Source organism: Callorhinus ursinus, unplaced genomic scaffold (genome assembly GCF_003265705.2).
Source record: "Callorhinus ursinus isolate GAN/ISIS: 27379988/994484 unplaced genomic scaffold, GSC_fseal_2.0 scaffold4, whole genome shotgun sequence".
Taxonomy (NCBI): domain Eukaryota; kingdom Metazoa; phylum Chordata; class Mammalia; order Carnivora; family Otariidae; genus Callorhinus; species Callorhinus ursinus.
In genome coordinates, this window is record NW_027397066.1 from 32,675,914 (window position 1) to 32,694,853 (window position 18,940).

The following is an 18,940-nucleotide window of genomic DNA, read 5'->3' on the forward strand; positions in this document are numbered from 1 at the left end:
CCAGATGGACTATAGTAAAACAGTTTGCTTATTATTATATTTTTAAATTTTACCTCTCTTTTTTATCCCTAGTTTTTTGGTTTTTTTTTTTCAAAGACTTTATTTGTCAGAGAGCACAAGCAGGGGGAGTGGCAGGCAGAGGGAGAAGCAGACTCCCTGCTGAGCAAGGAGCCTGATGTAGGACTTGATCCTGATCCCAGTACCCTGAGATCATGACCGGAGCTGAAGGCAGAGGCTTAACTGACTGAGCCACCCAGGCGTCCCAAACAGTTTGCTTATTTACATTTATTTCTCTGCATCCTCTGTTCAGCTCTCCTGGTGCCATGCCACAGGACTGATTGATTGATTTTAAAAGATTTTATTTATTTGAGAGAGAGAGCACGGGAAGGGGAAGAGGGAAACGGAGAAGCAGACTCCCCACTCAGTAAGGAGCCTGATGCGGGGCTCCATCATCCCAGGATCCTGGGATCATGACCTGAGCTGAAGGCAGACACTTAACTGACTGGGCCACCCATGGGCCACCCAGGTGCCCCCATGCCACATGATTTAATTTTTAAAATATGATCTTGTCATTTTCCTTTAGTTTCTCTACTGCCTATTGCATAAAGGCAAAACTTTTATGCTTTTGTTCTAGCCTACCTTTCTTGACCTATTTCCTGTCAAGTCTCGACACAGTTGCATGCCTACACATACTTCACTCTCAGACCTTCAGCTACATTAAATTGCTCACCATTTAGTTGTTCTGTCTGCCTTGAATAAGCCCTTACCACTTCCTTTGCCTTTGAAATATACTTATCCTAAAATGCCACTCCTGATAAACGTTTTGTGAAAACACAGTTTATCCCTATTTTCCAGTGTCATTTTGTCAGGATTTTGTTAGAGTAGTTACATATATATTGGTAATTGTACATATGTCTTTCTGCTGCTGCTAGATATCATTGAGCTCCTTGAAGATACTCATCTTTTTTCCTTCATCTTGTGTAGTGCCTGGAATTGATGGGCTTAGTAACATTTACAGTAAGCCAAAAAAATCTTTGAAGGCATCTACACTTTTTTTTGGAGGTGCTGCTGAATGTGCATAAACCCTTTGCATAGGTGTTAGGGCAGGCCTGTTATTCTTAACTATTTTCAGACTTTTTGGGATTACATATTTTTCTAGTGATTACAAATGCAGGGCTAGTATATGTAGACTTCTTTCTCAAGTGACTGTGGGTACTTTACTTTTAGGTTTCCTTGTTTTGTTTTGTTTTTGTGGGTTTTTTGGTTTGTTTTTGTTTAATTTGAGAGAGCGAGATTAAGCGAGCGAGAGAGAACATGAGTGCGGAGGAGGAACAGAGGGAGAAGCAGACTCCCCACTGGGCAGGGAGCCCAATGTAGGGCTCTATCCCAGGACTCTAGGATCATGACCTGAGCCTAAGGCAGACACTTAACTGACTGAGCCACCCAGGTGCCCCAAGGTTTCTTTGTTTTATGTGAACTATCCTATTTGGGATTGGCATACTTAAAGTGTGGGTTGTCTGATACTATTGCTTTTCAGCAGTGATAATACATTTTGCTTCATTTTTCTTAAATCCTTCTGTAGTATTTCCTTTTTAAAAAAAATAGAATATACTGAAGTTGATGCATCTATGGAACATTTGGTTATTTCTAGGTTTTTTTTTTTTGGTGCACGTGTGTAAGAATTTTAGGTGTGTATCTGAGAGTGGTATTACTAGGCCATTGGGTGTTTGGATGAGATATTAGGTGGTTAGATGTGTCAGACATTGTATTTGTAGGCTTGGTCATACTTTGTTATATCCTTAGGTGTTTACTTAGGTGCTTTATCTCTTATCTGCTCTTAGGAACTGTGAGTGTGAGTCATTAAAGGCAGAGACTTATATTTTCAGGCCTCCATTGCTTAGCTCATTGCCAGGTAAGAAGGAGGCATTTGTTTTCCCAAATGAGTTTAAGGATTTTTTTTAAGCGCTAGGGAGCTCATACCCAACCATTATGAAAGTATGACTGCTTATCCTGCTTCTGAGACTAGGGACTTTATAATATGTTGATAAAGGCGACCTATTCTGTTCAGTGTAAGTGTTGATAATTTCATCAGTTTGTGCTTTGGGGTGATAACAATGTCAAAGCCAAAAACTGGGAAATAAGATGGTGGGAAGGCAGTCTTTTTTTGATTTATTCTGTAGTTTTCCCTGTGAAAGATCTCAGGGGGCATCTGTTTAGTGTTATATATGACATCATCTGTATCACTGTGGGTTAACTCTTCAGTTTAAGTCTACATTTTTCTTCATTTATTCAACAAATATTTATTGAATGCCATCTATGTTGTTAATAAGGTAGACTTAGGCCAGGGCACCTGGGTGACTCAGTCTGGGCGGCTCAGTTAAGCCTCTGCCTTCGGCTAGGGTCATGATCCCAAGGTCCTGGGATTGAGCCCCACATTGGGCCCCTTGCTCAGCAGAGAGTCTGCTTCTCCCTCTGCCCCTCCCCCGTTCATGCTTGTGCGCTCTCTCTCTCTGAAATAAATAAATAAATCTTTAAAATAGTCCATGCTATTATGGAGTAAATTATGGTCTGGTAAGGCAATGAAACATTGAACAATTATATGTGTGTGTATTGAGTTTAAATAAGGAGAACTGTTGGGGTGGGGTAACCTAACCTCAGGGAAAGAGTTCCTTGGGAATAATTCTTAAACTGATAGTTGGGAGGGTAAATTGGAATTAACTTAGTCATACAGTAGGATGATCAATTCTTACATGCATCCAGAAAGAACTAGTAATCGTTATACAGTCAATGTAGAACCATTTAATTGCTTTTCTCTTTTAAATAATTGGCCAGTTTCTGTGAATACACAAGTAACATGTTATTGAATTTTGGAAGGTATATAGAACTATAATAAAGTAAAAATTATCTGTAATCCCACCCCTGGAGATAATTCTTTTCTTTAAAATATTTTTGTCTATGAAATATTTCAAACATGTAGAGATACATCTTCATTTTGGTTATTTCCTTCTATTTTTTTCTTTCATTTTTTTCTGTACATGTATATATATATACATACGTTTAGAAGTTTTTAAAAGAGCTTTGAATATAATTCCAATCAGACTTTCAACCCAGATTTGTAATTTTTAATGTTTTTCAGTGAGTTGAAGCTGGCTTTCACTACTAGTTTCCCTACTTTTTTTTTTTTTTAAGATTTTATTCATTTATTTGAGAGAGCATGCCCCCTGCACAGGCAGGGGGAGGGGCAGAGGGAGAAGCAGACTCCCCACTGAGGAGGGAACCCAGTGCTCCCTGAGAAACTCAAGAGTAAGTAAGCATCTTGGCTCATCTTTGTATCATCAGTACCAACAGCTCTTTATTTAACAACTATTTGAGGGCTCCCTTTATCCTAGGTACCATGATATGTGCTGAGACTATAGTAATGAGTGGGGCAAGGTAAGACAGACAAATAAGTGATAAAAGCAGTGCAGAGAAATACAGTATTGTATAGGTGAAATTAATTGGCTGTTTTTGACTGGGTGTTCAGAAAAGTTCTTTCCTAGGACTCTTGACTTAAATTGAGATCTGAATGATAAAGCTATGTCTTTAGGGGAAGAAAATATTCCATATCAGAGGAAATAGTGAATGTAAAGGCCATAAATTAGGAATAAATTTGCTATGTTTAAGCAAGCAAAAGGTTATTGTGGCTGGAGTATTGTGGTAAGAGGCGGTGAATGATGCAAGATGAAGTTGGAGATGTAGGCAGGAGCCAGATCACATAAAACTTCCTAAGTCCAAAGTAAAGAATTTGTATTTTAAGTGACTCTGAAAGCCATTTGAGGATTTAAAGAAAAGAACAAAATTTTTGTTTTTAAAAGACCACTTCAGGGGCACATGGGTGGCTCAGTTGGTTGAGTGTCCAGCTCTTGATTTCAGCTCAGGTCATAATCTCAGGGCTGTGAGATCAATCCCCGCATCGGGCTCTGCGCTGGGCATGGAACGCTCTTGGGATTCTTGTCTTTCCCTCTCCCCCTTCCCCCTCACCCACCCTACCCCTACCACCCACGCATTCTTTCTAGATCTCTCTTTAAAAAAAAAAACAAAAAACTTTGATGCCTTAAACTTATGACTAAGGGAGTAATTCAGGGTGATACCTGATTCCTCACTGCTAATGTGAGATGTATTTTTGAGCAAATAAAGGTTGCCCCTAAGGTTACGCATCTACTTTGTGGGATCCTTGGGAGTCAAGACCTGCCCGTCCCCCCTTTAAAAAAAGACCACTTTGGCTGCTGTGTGGAGAATGAATTGAAACTGAAGATGTAAAGAAAAAGGATGGGGCGCCTGGGTGGCTCAGTAGTTAAGTGTCTGCTCGGCTCAGGTCATGATCCCAGAACCCTGGGATCTAGCCCTGCATCCAGCTCCCTGCTCTGTGGGGGCCTGCTTCTCCCTCTCCCACTCCCCCTGCTTGTGTTCCCTCTCGCTGTTTCTCTCTCTGTCAAATAAATAAAATCTTCAAGGAAATAAAAAAATAAATTAATAAAAAGGATTTGGGAGTTAGGGGTTGAGTTTGGCTGGAGTAAAGTCAAGTCTGGAGAGAAGTATCCCAGAGTTGCTTGGTTAGGGATTTTACAGTGTTAATAAACTACTAACTTTCAGTTTACCATTCTTAGGAGTTTGACCCTTGTCCTTAAACTCTCGAAATGCCTGTCAGAGGTCCAGACAACATGTCTTAATTTCAGAAAGGGAAAGGTATAACCCACATGTCAGCTGAGTTTGCCCCCTTTATTTATTTTTTATTTATTTTTTTTAAAGATTTTATTTATTTGACAAAGAGAGACACAGCGAGAGACGGGACACAAGCAGGGGGAGTGGGAGAGGGAGAAGCAGGCTTCCGGCTGAGCAGGGAGCCCGATGTGGGACTCGATCCCAGGACTCTGGGATCATGACCTGAGCCGAAGGCAGACGCTTAACGACTGAGCCACCCAGGCGCCCCAGTTTGCCCCCTTTAAAGAGCTTTCTGAGAAATCCCATTCAGTGACTTCTGTTTTTATTTATTTTTTAAAGATTTTATTTATTTATTCATGAGAGAGAAAGAAAGGCAGAGGGAGAAGCAGGCTCCCAAGGAGCAGGGAGCCCGATGTGGGACTCGATCCCAGGACCCTGGGATCATGACCTGAGCCGAAGGCAGACGCTTAACCATCTGAGCCACCCAGATGCCCTGTTTTTATTTTTTTTTATCCTGGACTGTGTCATAACGTCTTCTTGGTTTAAGGGAAACTGGGAAATGTTTTTTTAGCTGAGCACATTGCTCCCCAATTAAAATCAGGGTTTCATTATGAAGGAAAAAGGAGAAAGGAAATTGGTTAGTCATCTTGCCCTGTGGAGGTGGGGAGTGGCAGGAATGAACTAATAAGCCAAGACCTTTGTAGATAGCCTAGGCAAGAGGTGATTGTAGCTTGGGATTACAGTCGAATAGGAAGCTGAAGGAAGGTATTTGGGCTATGTTTTACAGGTAAAGTCACAGCAGCTTGCTGATGCAGATGAAAAGTGAAGAACCTAGAAAAACACCTAGACTTTTGTCTTTAGCAACCAGACAGTTGGTCGTGCTATTTTCCAAGATAGGAAAGAGCGGGAGGAGCACATTGAAAGTGTCAGGGAAGAGGTGCCTGGGTGGCTCAGTTGGTTAAGCGTCTGCCTTTGGCTCAGGTCATGATCTCAGGGTCCTGGGATTAAGCCCCACATCGGGCTCCCTGTGCAGTGGGGAGTCTGCTTCTCCCTCTCCCTTTGCCCAACTCCCCTGCTCCCCCTCTCATGCTCTTTCTCACTCTTTCAGATAAATAAATAAAATTAAAAAAAAAAAACTGTTGGGGAAGATTTAAGAGTTTTGCTTCGTTCTTGTTAGGTTAAAGCTTAGACTGGGTGACTTAACTCTAGGAGAATTTGGTTAGAAAAGGAGGGAGCCTAGACAAAGTTCTAGTGTTTGTCATGGACCCCTAGCATCTTTTGTAGTTGGGCCTAGAAGAAACATTGAAAGTTAAGGAGAGTGAGCTATTAGTGATATGTTAGGAAAACCAGGGGAGTGTGGTGTCTTTTTTTTAAAGATTTTATTTATTTCACAGAGAGAAAGACAGTGAGAGAGGGAGCACAAGCAGGGGGAGTGGGAGAGGGAGAAGCAGGCTTCCCGAGGAGCAGGGAGCCCGATGTGGGGCTCGATCCCAGGACCCTGGGATCACGACCTGAGCTGAAGGCAGATCCTTAACGACTGAGCCACCCAGGTGCCCCTGTGGTGTCTTTGAAACCAAGAGAAAACAAGAGTTCCATGAGTGGTCAACTTTGTCATGCTGCTGAGTGAGAGAAATGACCACTGAATTTGCAGTGCAGTTATCATTGGTAACCTTGACTAGAATATTTTCATTGGAATGGTGAAGATGGATATATGGTTGGACAGAGTTAGTAAGAGGAAGTGAGGTGAGAAACTGGCAGCTGTGGTCAACTTTTTAAAGTTTTGCTTTAAAGTTTTAAAGTTTTGGTTTTTAAACAGAGGAGCAGAGAAGAAAGGGGGAGCTGCAGAAGAATATGGCTTCAGAAATCTTAAAAAAAATTTTTAAGGTTCTATTTATTTATTTTAGAGAGAGTGTGTGCACACAAGCGCGGGCAGGAGAGGGACAGGCAGACTCTGTGCTGAGCTCAGAGCCTGACTCGGGGCTTGATCTCACAACTGAGATCATGACTTGAGCCAAAATCAGGACTCAGACACTTAACCAACTGAGCGCCCCCCAGGTGCCCCTTAAAAATTTTCTCATATTCTACTGATTATATGTTGATGGATGGGAAAAATTGATTATGCTAGAGAAAGGAGGAGTAAATGAACCTGCAAAGTCCTTGAGAAGAACGGGGGGGCGGGGGTATTACTAGATAAATGGAAGGATTAATCTTTAATAGGAGCAGAAACACTTAGGGCAATGTTAAGTTTTCATTTGGGATTTGTGGTATTCACTTGAATATGAGACCAATTAATGATGGTTGTGTGTGTGTTTTTCCCCAGCAGTGCTGCTTGGGGCAGATACAGGGAGGTGGTTTTGTTTTGTTTTGTTTAAGTTAATTGGGGAATGAGTTTAACTAGCAGTGGGGCTTTGCCATATGAGTACCATGAAGGAACAAAAGCATCAAGGTTAGCAAGGAGTGATTGGTAATGATGGAGAGTGGTGATGTTCGATTAAGCCAGCTAATAGCTGGGTTTGGAGTACTAGTGAGCTTGATCTAAGGAGTGGGAATCTGAGAAACTTGAAATGGATTTCAGAGAAAGTAGTTTCTGGTGATGACAAAATTATGTGTATGACCATGGGGATAAGAGCTTACAGTCTTGAAATATTTATTAGAAGCACAGTCTTTGTGTCCTTACTCTTTTTTGAGAATTAGAAATGTGCAAAGGTGACAGGTATAAGCAACAGTCTCATCAGCCACAGATTGCTGTTGCTAGTAACATCTTTTTTTTTTTTTTAAACCAAATCAAGGTCTTAGTATGTAGTATACTGTTCTGTATTTTTTTCTCTTAATATATTTTATATTTCCTTCCTTCCTTCCTAAGTAGGTTCCATGCCCAATGGGGGCTTGAACTCACCACCATGAGATCAAGACCTGAGTTGAGATCAAGAGTTGGACGTTTGGGGCGCCTGGGTGGCTCAGTCACTTAAGCATCTGCCTTCTGCTAGGGTCATGATCCCAACATCCTGGGATTGAGCCCTGCATTGGGCTCTCTGCTCAGCGGGGAGCCTGCTTTCTCCCTCTCCCTCTGCCTACCGCTCTACTACTTGTGTGTGCTCTTTCTTTCTCTCAAATAAATAAATAGAATCTTAAAAAAAAAGAGAGAGAGATGTTTGACTGAACCATCCAGGCACCCGATATATCTTATGTTTTCTATGTGGCATTAAATATTCTTTAAAAATGTTTACTGTTTAGGGGTGCCTGGCTGGCTTAGTTGGTGGAGTGGGCGACTCTTGATCTCGGGGTTAGGAGTTCGAGCCCCACATTGGGTGTAGAGATTACTTAACTTTTTTTTTTTAAGATTTTACTTTATTTATTTGACAGACTACAAGCAGGGGGAGTAGCGGAGGGAGAGGGAGAAGCAGGCTCTCCACTGAGCAGGGAGCCCGATGTGGGACTCGATCCTAGGACCCTGGGATCGTGACCCGAGCCGAAGGCAGCCGCTTAACTGACTGAGCCCCTCAGGTGCCCCCCCCACCTTTTTTTTTAAGATTTTATTTATTTATTTGACAGAGAGACAGCGAGAGAGGGAACACAAGCAGGGGGAGTGGGAGAGGGAGAAGCAGGCTTCCCGCTGAGCAGGGAGCCCGATGTGGGGCTCGATCTCAGGACCCTGGGATCATGACCTGAGCCGAAGACAGGTGCTTTATGACTGAGCTACTCAGGCTCCCTGAGATTACTTAAAATCTTTTTAAAAAGCTTGTTTAAATATTAAATAGCATTAAATATTAATAGTATTTAATTTATATATCTAATATTTAGTGTTACCTGACTAAACCATTCTTTTTTTTTTAAGTTTTATTTATTTAAGTAATCTCTACACCCAATGTGGGGCTTGAACTCATTGACCCCAAGATCAAGATTCTCATGCTCTTCCAATTGAGCCAGCCAGACCACCCTAAACCGTTCTTTAGTTGAACATTTAAAAGTTGTTTCTGGGGGCACCTGGGTGGCTCAGTCGTTAAGCGTCTGCCTTCAGCTCAGGTCATGATCCCAGGGTCCTGGGATCAAGCCCCGCATCGGGCTCCCTGCTCAGCCAGAAGCCTGCTTCTCCTACTACCCCTGCCTGTGTTCCCTCTCTCGCTGTGTCTCTCTCTGTCAAATAAAAAAAAATAAAAAAGTTGTTTCTGTTTTTTCTACTCTGTGTGTGTGTGTATTGAATAGAATATCTTTATATAATTTTTATATGAATTTATTTCCCTAAGATTTCTTGAAAAAAAGTTACTGGTCTTAGCATCTGAACTTTTCATATGCTGATGACCAAAGTGCTTCCCAGAAAGTTTGTTGTAAATTACTCTAGCACTGGCACTGTATGAGGCAGCTGTTTTCATCATATTCTCTCCATTAATACAATCTTTTCTTAAAGTCAAATAGAAAAATCAGTTGTCCAATTTTATTTTTTAATTTAACTTTTTATTAAGAAATATTTTTTTTTAAGATTTCAAATCCTATTTGAGAGAGAGAGCACAAGCTGGGGTGGGGGAGGGCCAGAGGAAGAGGGAGAAGCAGACTCCCTGCTGAGCAGGGAGCCCGATGCGGGGGCTCGATTCCAGGACCCTGGGATCATGACCTGAGCTGAAAGCGGACGCTTAACTGACTGAGCCACCTAGGTGCCCTTTATTAAGAAAATTTTCAAATGGAAAGTTGAAGTATACTTATATTCCCACTATCTAGATTCAACAATTGTTAGTGTTACTGATAGGAAGGTAATTCACTACTAAAATCTTGAGCGTGCATCTCCTAAAAATAACATTCTTTTACATAACCATAGTATCATTGTCCTGCCAAAGAATATGTTAATTCCTTGGTATCTAATATTCATACTTCCTCAGGTTTTATAGCCTATTTTGGGAAGGAGGAGCAGGATCTACTTAGGGTTTACAAATTGCACATGAATGTAATTTTTAGTGTTTTTAAAATTTACAGTGGTTCTCTCACACACACACCCTTTTGTTTTTTGACGCTGAAAATCCTGGAGATTTCTTTTTTTTTTTTTTTTTTAAGATTTTATTTATTTGACAAGAGAGAAAGACAGCCAGAGAGAGGGAACACAAGCAGGGGGAGTGGGAGAGGGAGAAGCAGGCTTCCCACGGAGCAGGGAGCCTGATGCGGGGCTCGATCCCAGGACCCTGGGATCATGACCTGAGTCGAAGGCAGATGCTTAACGACTGAGCCACCCAGGCGCCCCCTGGAGATTTCTTTTTAAATATTTATTTATTTGACAGAGAGAGAGACACAGCGAGGGAAAGAACACAAGCAGGGGGAGTGGGAGAGGGAGAAACAGGCTTCCCGCGGAGCAGGGAGCCCGATGCAGGGCTCGATCTCAGGACCCTGGGATCATGACCCGAGCCGAAGGCAGATGCCTAACAACTGAGCCACCCAGACGTCCTATGGAGAATTCTTTATGGTGGTGCTTTTTGTATTTCTTGTAAATTGGGAATTTATATATAAAGGTTTGACTAGATTCAGGTTAAACATTTTTGGCAAGAAGACTTCTAGTGTAGTATAAATTTCATATTCAGTCATTAGTAGATGTGCAGTAATATCAGGTTGTCTCACTGTTAGCGATGCTAGGTCATTTGATCCTTGCCTGCATCAGTTATTACATTGGGGGTTGCAGAAAGTTGATTTTCCTAATTGCCAACTTTACATTTGCTTAGCTAATATTCTCCTAGAAAGAAGAGATTTCCATTGTCCACTGGAATGAGAATTATTATCAGAATAAAGATTTGGTATAGTAGTCACCTCCAGTGGCAATAATGATTTTCCCCTTTCTCTTTTTTTATTACCAGTGTGTGGATGTCTTGGTCAACCTAAGCTACTATAGCAAAATACCGTAGTCTGGGTGGCATAAACAACAGAAATTAACTTTCTCACAGTTCTAGAGGTTGGGGATTTCAAGTCACAGCTTCAAAAGTAATTTGAGATCTTTGTTGTTTGAAATTCTTGTGGTTAAAATAACATTTATGCAAAATAAATTCGGGTTGGATTTTATAATAGTGTTTGTAAACATTTAGGTGAAAGGATTACTCAAGTGGTAGAAGTGATGGCATGTTTTCTTGTCTTTTCCCTTTTTTAAGAAAAATATAATTTTGTCTCAATTTCAGATATATATTCTTTGTCAAATTCAAGGTCTGTATTTGTCAAATTAAGACATTTCCAAATACCTTTTTAATTTTTTTAGATTTTATTTTTAAGATTTATTTATTTTAGAGCGCATGTATGCAGGGGTAGGAGTGGGCAGAAGGAGAGGGAGAGAGAAACTTATGCACACTCCTTGCTGAGTGTGGAGCCTGACTCATAGACCCTGAGATCACCACTAGAGCCAAAACCGAGAGTCTCGTGCTCAACCAAATGCACCACCCAGGTGCCCCTTAATATTTTATTTTATTTATTTTATTTTTATTTTTTATTTATTTGACAGAGACACAGCAAGAGAGGGAACACAGCCAGGGGGAGTGGGAGAGGGAGAAGCAGGCCTCCCGCGGAACAGGGAGCCCGGTGTGGGGCTCGATCCCAGGACCCTGGGATCATGACCTGAGCCGAAGGCAGACGCCTAATCTACTGAGCCACCCAGGTGCCCCTAATGTTTTATTTTTAAGTAATCTCTACACCCAGCTGGGGCTCAAATTTACAACACCAAGGTCAAGAGTCACATGTTCCACCAACTGAGCGAGCCAGGCACCCCCCAAGTACTTTTTGATAAAAGTTTTCATGGAATGAAATCATTCTTGAATTCTTGGAATAAATCCCTCTTGGTCATAGTGAATAGTACTTCAGTTTGTAATTAGTTTGTAATTCATGTTAACCAAGATTTTGTTCAGAGTTGTGTATCTTTTTAGTGAGACTTGCCTGTATTTGTTCAGAACTGTGCTAGGTAAGTTTGGGGGGAGTCAGAGCCATGTTTGTTTTATAAAATGTGTTTATGATCATTGTATTCATTTAATTGTTTTGAAACCATATGGGATTATTCTTTGTAAATTGGGCTATGTATTTGAGAACCAGGTAGCTTTTTAGAGCAATTGCTGAAAGGCATATTTTTTGTGAATTTCTTTTTCTGTCTTAATGTTCTGTTCATGTTCAAAATTTTTGTCAGTTTAGATGTTTTTAAAACTTATGTAATACGTTTCATTTATTATTTATGATCTATTTATTAATATGTAGCAAATACAGGGAATGATTTACTTCATTTTTTAGTTTCTTTTTCCCACCTTTATTTTACTTATTCCTTTTTTTATTTTTTTATTGTTATGTTAATCACCATATATTACATCATTAGTTCTTGATGTAGTGTTCCATGATTCATTGTTTGTGCATAACACCCAGTGCTCCACGCAGAATGTGCCCTCTTTAATACCCATCACCAGGCTAACCCATCCTCCCCTATAGAACCCTCAGTTAGTTTTTCAGAGTCCATCCTCTCTCATGGTTCGTCTCCCCCTCCGACTTACTCCCCTTCATTCTTCCCCTCCTGCTATCTTCTTTTTCTTTTTTCTTAACATATGTTGCATTATTTGTTTCAGAAGTACAGATCTGTGATTCAACAGTCTTGCACAATTCACAGCACTCACCATAGCACATACCCTCCCCAATGTCTATCACCCAGCCACCCCATCCCTCCCACCCCCCACCACTCCAGCAACCCTCTGTTTGTTTCCTGAGATTAAGAATTCCTCATATCAGTGAGGTCATATGATACATGTCTTTCTCTGATTGACTTATTTCGCTCAGCATAACACCCTCCAGTTCCATCCACGTCATTGCAAATGGCAAGATCTCATTCCTTATGATGGCTGCATAATATTCCATTGTGTATATGGAATATTACAGATGTGGTATACCACATCTTCTTTATCCATTCATCTGTCGATGGACATCTTGGCTCTTTCCACAGTTTGGCTATTGTGGACATTGCTGCTATAAACATTGGGGTGCACATACCCCTTCGGATCCCTACATTTGTATCTTTGGGGTAAATACCCAGTAGTGCAATTGCTGGATCGTATGGTAGCTCTGTTTTCAACTGTTTGAGGAACCTCCATACTGTTTTCCGGAGTGGTTGCACCAGCTTGCATTCCCACCAACAGTGTAGGAGGGTTCCCCTTTCTCTGCATCCCCGCCAACATCTGTCGTTTCCTGACTTGTTAATTTTAGCCATTCTCACTGGTGTGAGGTGGTATCTCATTGAGGTTTTGATTTGGATTTCCCTGATGCCAAGCGATGTTGAGCACTTTTTCATGTGTCTGTTGGCCATTTGGATGTCTTCTTTGGAAAAATGTCTGTTCATGTCTTCTGCCCATTTCTTGACTGGATTATTTGTTCTTTGGGTGTTGAGTTGAATAACTTCTTTTTTTTTTTTTTTTTTAACGCCTTGCACCTGGAAGGCATTTTTTTTTTTATCTATTTATTATTTGAGAGAGAGAGAATGAGAGCTAGAGAGCACAAGAGGGAAGAGGGTCAGAGGGAGAAGCAGACTCCCTGCTGAGCAGGGAGCCCGATGCAGGACTCGATCCTGGGACTCCAGGATCATGACCTGAGCCGAAGGCAGTCGCTTAACCAACTGAGCCACCCAGGCGCCCGAGTTGAATAACTTCTTTATAGATTTTGGATACTAGCCCTTTATCTGATATGTCATTTGCAAATATTTTCTCCCATTCTGTCGGTTGTCTTTTGGTTTTGTGGACTGTTTCTTTTGTTGTGCAAAAGCTTTTTATCTTGATGAAATCCCAATAGTTCATTTTTGCCCTTGCTTCCCTTGCCTTTGGTGATGTTTCTAGGAAGAAGTTGCTGCGGCTGAGGTCGAAGAGGTTGCTGCCTGTGTTCTCCTTTAGGATTTTGATGGACTCCTGTCTCACATTTAGGTCTTTCAACCATATGGAGTCTATTTTTGTGTGTGGTGTAAGGAAATGGTCCAGTTTCATTCTTCTGCATGTGGCTGTCCAATTTTCCCAACACCATTTGTTGAAGAGACTGTCTTTTTTCCATTGGACATTCTTTCCTGCTTTGTCAAAGATTAGTTGACCATAGAGTTGAGGGTCCATTTCTGGGCTCTCGTGTTTTACTTATTCTTTATCTTATCAGTTGAGCCCATGACTTTTCAATTTTATTTTGTTTTTCTTCCTTTGGTTTCAGTTCTTTAGTTATTTTGTCTTTTTTGCTGTCAGTACTTTTTATCATTTAAAATTCCTTTGAAATTTCTTAGTGATAGAGGAATTTGGAAGATCAAAAAGTTGTTTTAAATTAAGGATACAGGGTCTTTGTGAAAAATATACAGAGGGGTGCCTGGAAGGCTCAGTCGTTAAGCGTCTGCCTTCGGCTCAGGTCATGATCCCAGGGTCCTGGGATCGAGCCTCACATCGGGCTCCCTGCTCAGCCGGAAGCCTGTTTCTCCCTCTCCCACTCCCCCTGCTTGTGTTGTCTCTCTCTCTGTCAAATAAAGTCTTAAAAAAATAAAATATATATATATATATACACACACAGAGTAAAAGTTTTGGTTTTTTTTTTTTCTTTTTGATCATTTACTTCAAGGACAGAGAGAGTGGGGGGAGGGGGAAGAGGGAGAGGGAGAGAGAGTTTTAAGCAGACTCGACACTGAGCCCAGAGTCTGACGTGGGGCTTGATCTGATGACCCAGATATCATGAGCTGAACCGAAACCAAGGTCGCATGTTTTACCATGCCATCCAGGTGCCCTAGAGTAAAAGTTTTCAGTACTTACCCTTTCCTTTGTCTCCTCAGTCCTAATCCTCTCTTTCAGAGGGAACTTTCAATAACTTTTCTTTCTTTTTTTTTTTAAAGATTTTATTTATTTGACAGAAAGAGACACAGCGAGAGAGGGAACACAAGCAGGGAGAGTGGGAGAGGGAGAAGCAGGCTTCCCGCGGAGCAGGGAGCCCAATGGCGGGGCTCCATCCCAGGACCCTGGGATCCTGACCTAAGCCAAAGGCAGATGCTTAACGACTGAGCCATGCAGGCGCCCCTTTCAATAACTTTTTCTATGCATTTATATATTTAGTAAATATAGGAATTTTCAGTTTATGAACTTTCTTAAATAAATATGAACAAGGGTACAACCACACTAAAAGTATTTTAGCTCTGTATGTGATGATAGTTGTAAAGGAAAGCTTGTGCAGTATCACAAGATTTAAGAACAACTTTTTGACACCCTGTGGTTCCACAGATGCATAGCTTCTCTCATCAGCATCCCTACAGACTACCAAGGTATAGATTACATCTGTTACAATCTATGAACCTACACTGATAGTCATCCAAAGTCCATAGTTTACCTTAAGGTTCACCCTTGGTGGTGTTTGTTCTGTGGGCAGTGTAATATGTAATGACATGTGTTCATTATTATAATATCATACAGAGTATTTTTTTAAGTTTATTTTTTAGTAATCTCTATACCCTATGTGGGGCTTGAACTCATGACCCCAAGATCAAAAGTTGCAGGCTCTTCCAACTGAGCCAACCAGGCACCTCTCCAGAGTATTTTTATTGCCTTAAAAATCCTCTGTGTCATCCTGTCCATCTCCCTCCCCACCACCACCGTTGCTGACCTTTTTACTGTCTCCATAGTTTTGCTTTTCCAGAATGGCATATAGTCGGAATTGCACAATATGTAGCCTTTTCAAGTTGGCTTCTTTCAATTAGCAATAGGCATTTAAGTTTCTTCTGTATCTCTTCATGGCTTGATAGCTATTTTTATTATATATTTGTGTATGTAATAAATATATATTTAATATTCCATTATCTGAATGTATCACAGTTTATTTATCTACTGAAGTACATCTTGGTTGCCTCCAAGTTTTGGCAATCATGAACAAAGCTGCTATAAACATCCATGTACAAGTTTTTGTGTGGACATAAGTTTTCAACTCCTTTAGGTAAATAACCAGGGAGTGTGATTAGTTCTCTAAAAAACCACAGCTGTCTTCTAGGGTGGCTGTATAATTTTGTATTCCCACCAGCACTGATTGAGAATTTCTTTTTTAGATTTTTTTTTTTTTTTTTAATTAGAGAGAGAGACAGCAAGAGAGGGAACACAAGCCGGGGGAGTGGGAGAGGGAGAAGCAGGCTTCCGGCTGAGCAGGGAGCCCAGTGCGGGGCTTGATCCCAGGACCCCAGGATCATGACCCGAGCCGAAGGCAGACTAACTGAGCCACCCAGGCGCCCCTGATGGAGAATTTCTGCTGCTCCACATCCTTGCCCGCATTTCATCCAGATTTTGGCTGTTCTGATAAGTGTGCAGTGGTATCTAGTTGTTTTAATTTGCAATTCCTCCATGGCATATGAAGTGGACCATCTTTTAATATGCTTATTTGCAATCTGTATATCTTGTTTGGTGAGGTTTCTGTTAAGGTCTTAAGTTCATTTTTTGTGTTGTTGTTGAATTTTATGAATTCTCTGTGTATTTTGGGTAACAGTCCTTTATCAGATTTGTCTTTTGCAGATATTTTCTCCCAGTCCCTTTTTCCTTTATTCTCACGACATTGTCTTTTGCAGTTTTTTATTTTAATGAAGTCCTACTTATCAATTATTTCTTTCACGGATTGAACTTTTGGTGTTATATCTAAAAAGTCATAGCCATACCAAGTTTATCTAGATTATCCCCTTTTTTTTATCTTCTGGGAGTTTTATACTTTTGTATTTTATGTTTAGGTCTCTAATCCCATTTTGAGTCAATTTTCATGAAGGGTATCGTGAGTGTGTCTAGATTTTTTTTTCCCATGTGTATGTCTGGTGGTTTCAGAAATATTTGTTGCAAAGACTGTGCTCTGTTGTATTGCCTTTGCTCTTTTGTCAAAGATAGTTGACTGTATTATATTTATGTGGGTCTATTTCTGGGCTGTCTATTCCGTTTCATGGATTATTTGTTCTTTGGCCAGTACCATATTTTGATTACTGTAGCTTTACTCTAAATCTTGAAGGTCGGTAGTGTCACTCCTCCATTTTTTTTTTTTTAATTTTTAAAGATTCTATTTATTTGACAGAGACACAGCGAGAGAGGGAGTGGGAGAGGGAGAAGCTGGCTTACCTCTGAGCAGGGAGCCCGAAAACCAGGACTCTGGGATCATGACCTGAGCCGAAGGCAGATGCTTAACGACTGAGCCACCCAGGCGCCCCATCCTACATTTTTTTAGTTCTTTGATATCATTCATCAGAGCTTTATAAGTTTTCCTTATATAGTTCTTGCACGTATTTTATTAGATTTATACCTCAGTATTTTGCCTTACCGGTGCTAATGTTAAATGGTATTGTGTTTTTCCAGTTGTTCATTGCTGATATATATATAAAGTGCTTGACTTTAGTGTATTAACCTTGTATCCTGCAACCTTGCTATAATTGCTTATTCTTGGAATTTGTCATTTCTTTTAGATTTTCTACATAGGAGTCATTTGTGAACAAAGTTTTATTTTTTCCTTCTCAATTTGTACACTTTTTCTTATTGCAGTAGCTAGAACTAGTATAATGTTAAAAATGAGTGGTAAGGGGGATATCCTTGACTTGTACATGATCCTACTGAGAAAGCTTTGAGTTTCTCACCATTAAATATTATGTTAGCTGTGTTTTTTTGTAAATATTACTTATCAAGTTGAGAAAGTTCTACTCTATTCCTAGTTTATAGAGTGTTTTTATTGTGAATGGGTTTTGGATTTTGTGAAATGGTTTTTCTGCATCTATTGATATGATTGGTTTTTCTTTTAGCCTGTTGATGTGATCATCGGTACATTAATTGATTTTTTAATGTTGAGCCAGCATGTATACCCAGGTTAAGTTCCACTTGTCATGGTGTACAATTGACCCTTGAACAACACAGATTTGAATAGCACAGGTCCCCTTATACATTTTTGACAAATACAGTACAGTAACATAAATGTATTTTCTCTTCTTTATGATCTTGTTGGTATATTCTTTTCTCTAGCTTACTTTATTGTAAGAATACAGTATTAATACATGTAACATACAACATATGTGTTAATTGTTTATGTTATCAGTAAGGCTTCTGGTCAGTAGTGGGCTGTTAGTACTTAAGTTTTTGGGGAATCAAAAGTTACATGCAGATTTCCAACTGTACAGGGCATCGGCACCCCTGACCCCCTTGTTGTTCAAGGGTAACTGTATAATTCTTTTCATTCATTGTTGGAGTAAATTTGCTAATATTTTTTTGAGGATTTTTGCATACATGTTCATGAGAGATAACTGGTCTCTACTTGTCATTTTTCTGCTTTTGTTATTAGGGTAACACTGGCCTCATAGAATGAGTTAGGAAATACTTCTTGCTTTGCTTCTACCTTACGAAAGAGGTTATAAGCGGTAGAGAATTGGTGTAATTTCTTCCTTAAATGTTTGGTAGAATTCATCATTGACACTATCTGGGGCTGATGTTCTTTGTTTTGTAAAGTTATTGATTCAGTTTCCTTAATACATATAATCCTATTCAGATACTCTATCTTTGTTGAATTTTGGCAGATTGTGTCTTTCAAGGAATCAATTCACTTTATCTAGGTTATCAAATTTTTGAGCATAGAGTTGTTTGCAATATTACTTTATCCTTTTAATGTCGATGGGATTAGTGGAGATGGGTCTCTCATTTCTGATATTTAGTAATTTGTGTCTTTTCTCTTTTTTCTTAATCTGTCTAGAGTTTATCAATTTACTTGATTGTTTCAAAGAACCAATTTTTGGTTTAGTTGACTTTTCTGTATATTTCTTTTCAGTTTCATTGATTTCAATTTCATTGTTTTCAGTTTCATTGCTTCAGCTTTTAAATTACTCCTTTTCCTTACTTTGTTGTTCTCTTTCTCATTTCATATTAATTTTGACTTTTTTCTAATATATGCATTCAACATGTATCTCCCTCAAAGCACTATTTTTATCATCTCCTGCAAATTTTGATGTTGTCTTTTTGTTTTCATTTAGTTCAAAATATTTTAAGATTTCCATTAAGATGTATTCTTCAACCTATGTGTTATTTAGAAGTGTGTTGTTTAATATCCCAAGTGTTTTGAGGTTTTCTAGCTATCTTCCTGTCATTGATTTCTAGTTTATTTTTATTTATTTTTAAGAGATTTTATTTTTAAGTAATCTCTACACCCAATGTGGGGCTTGAACTCACAAAGCTGAGATCAAAAGTTGCATGCTCTACCGACTGAGCCAGCCAGGTGCCCCTGATTTCCAGTGTAATTCCATTGTGGTTTG

The 18,940-nt window shown here is 39.9% G+C and overlaps 1 protein-coding gene and 1 non-coding gene across 3 annotated transcripts in view; both read left to right on the forward strand.

Moving 5' to 3' along the window:
- UBE2K (ubiquitin conjugating enzyme E2 K) overlaps positions 1 to 18,940 on the forward strand; it is a 69,815-nt gene that overhangs the window by 11,210 nt on the left and 39,665 nt on the right. The gene's annotated exons all lie outside the window — the stretch shown is intronic.
- On the forward strand, positions 4,089 to 4,234 carry LOC112836174 (U12 minor spliceosomal RNA). The gene has a single exon (XR_003211414.1). It is a non-coding gene; the product is annotated as a U12 minor spliceosomal RNA (small nuclear RNA).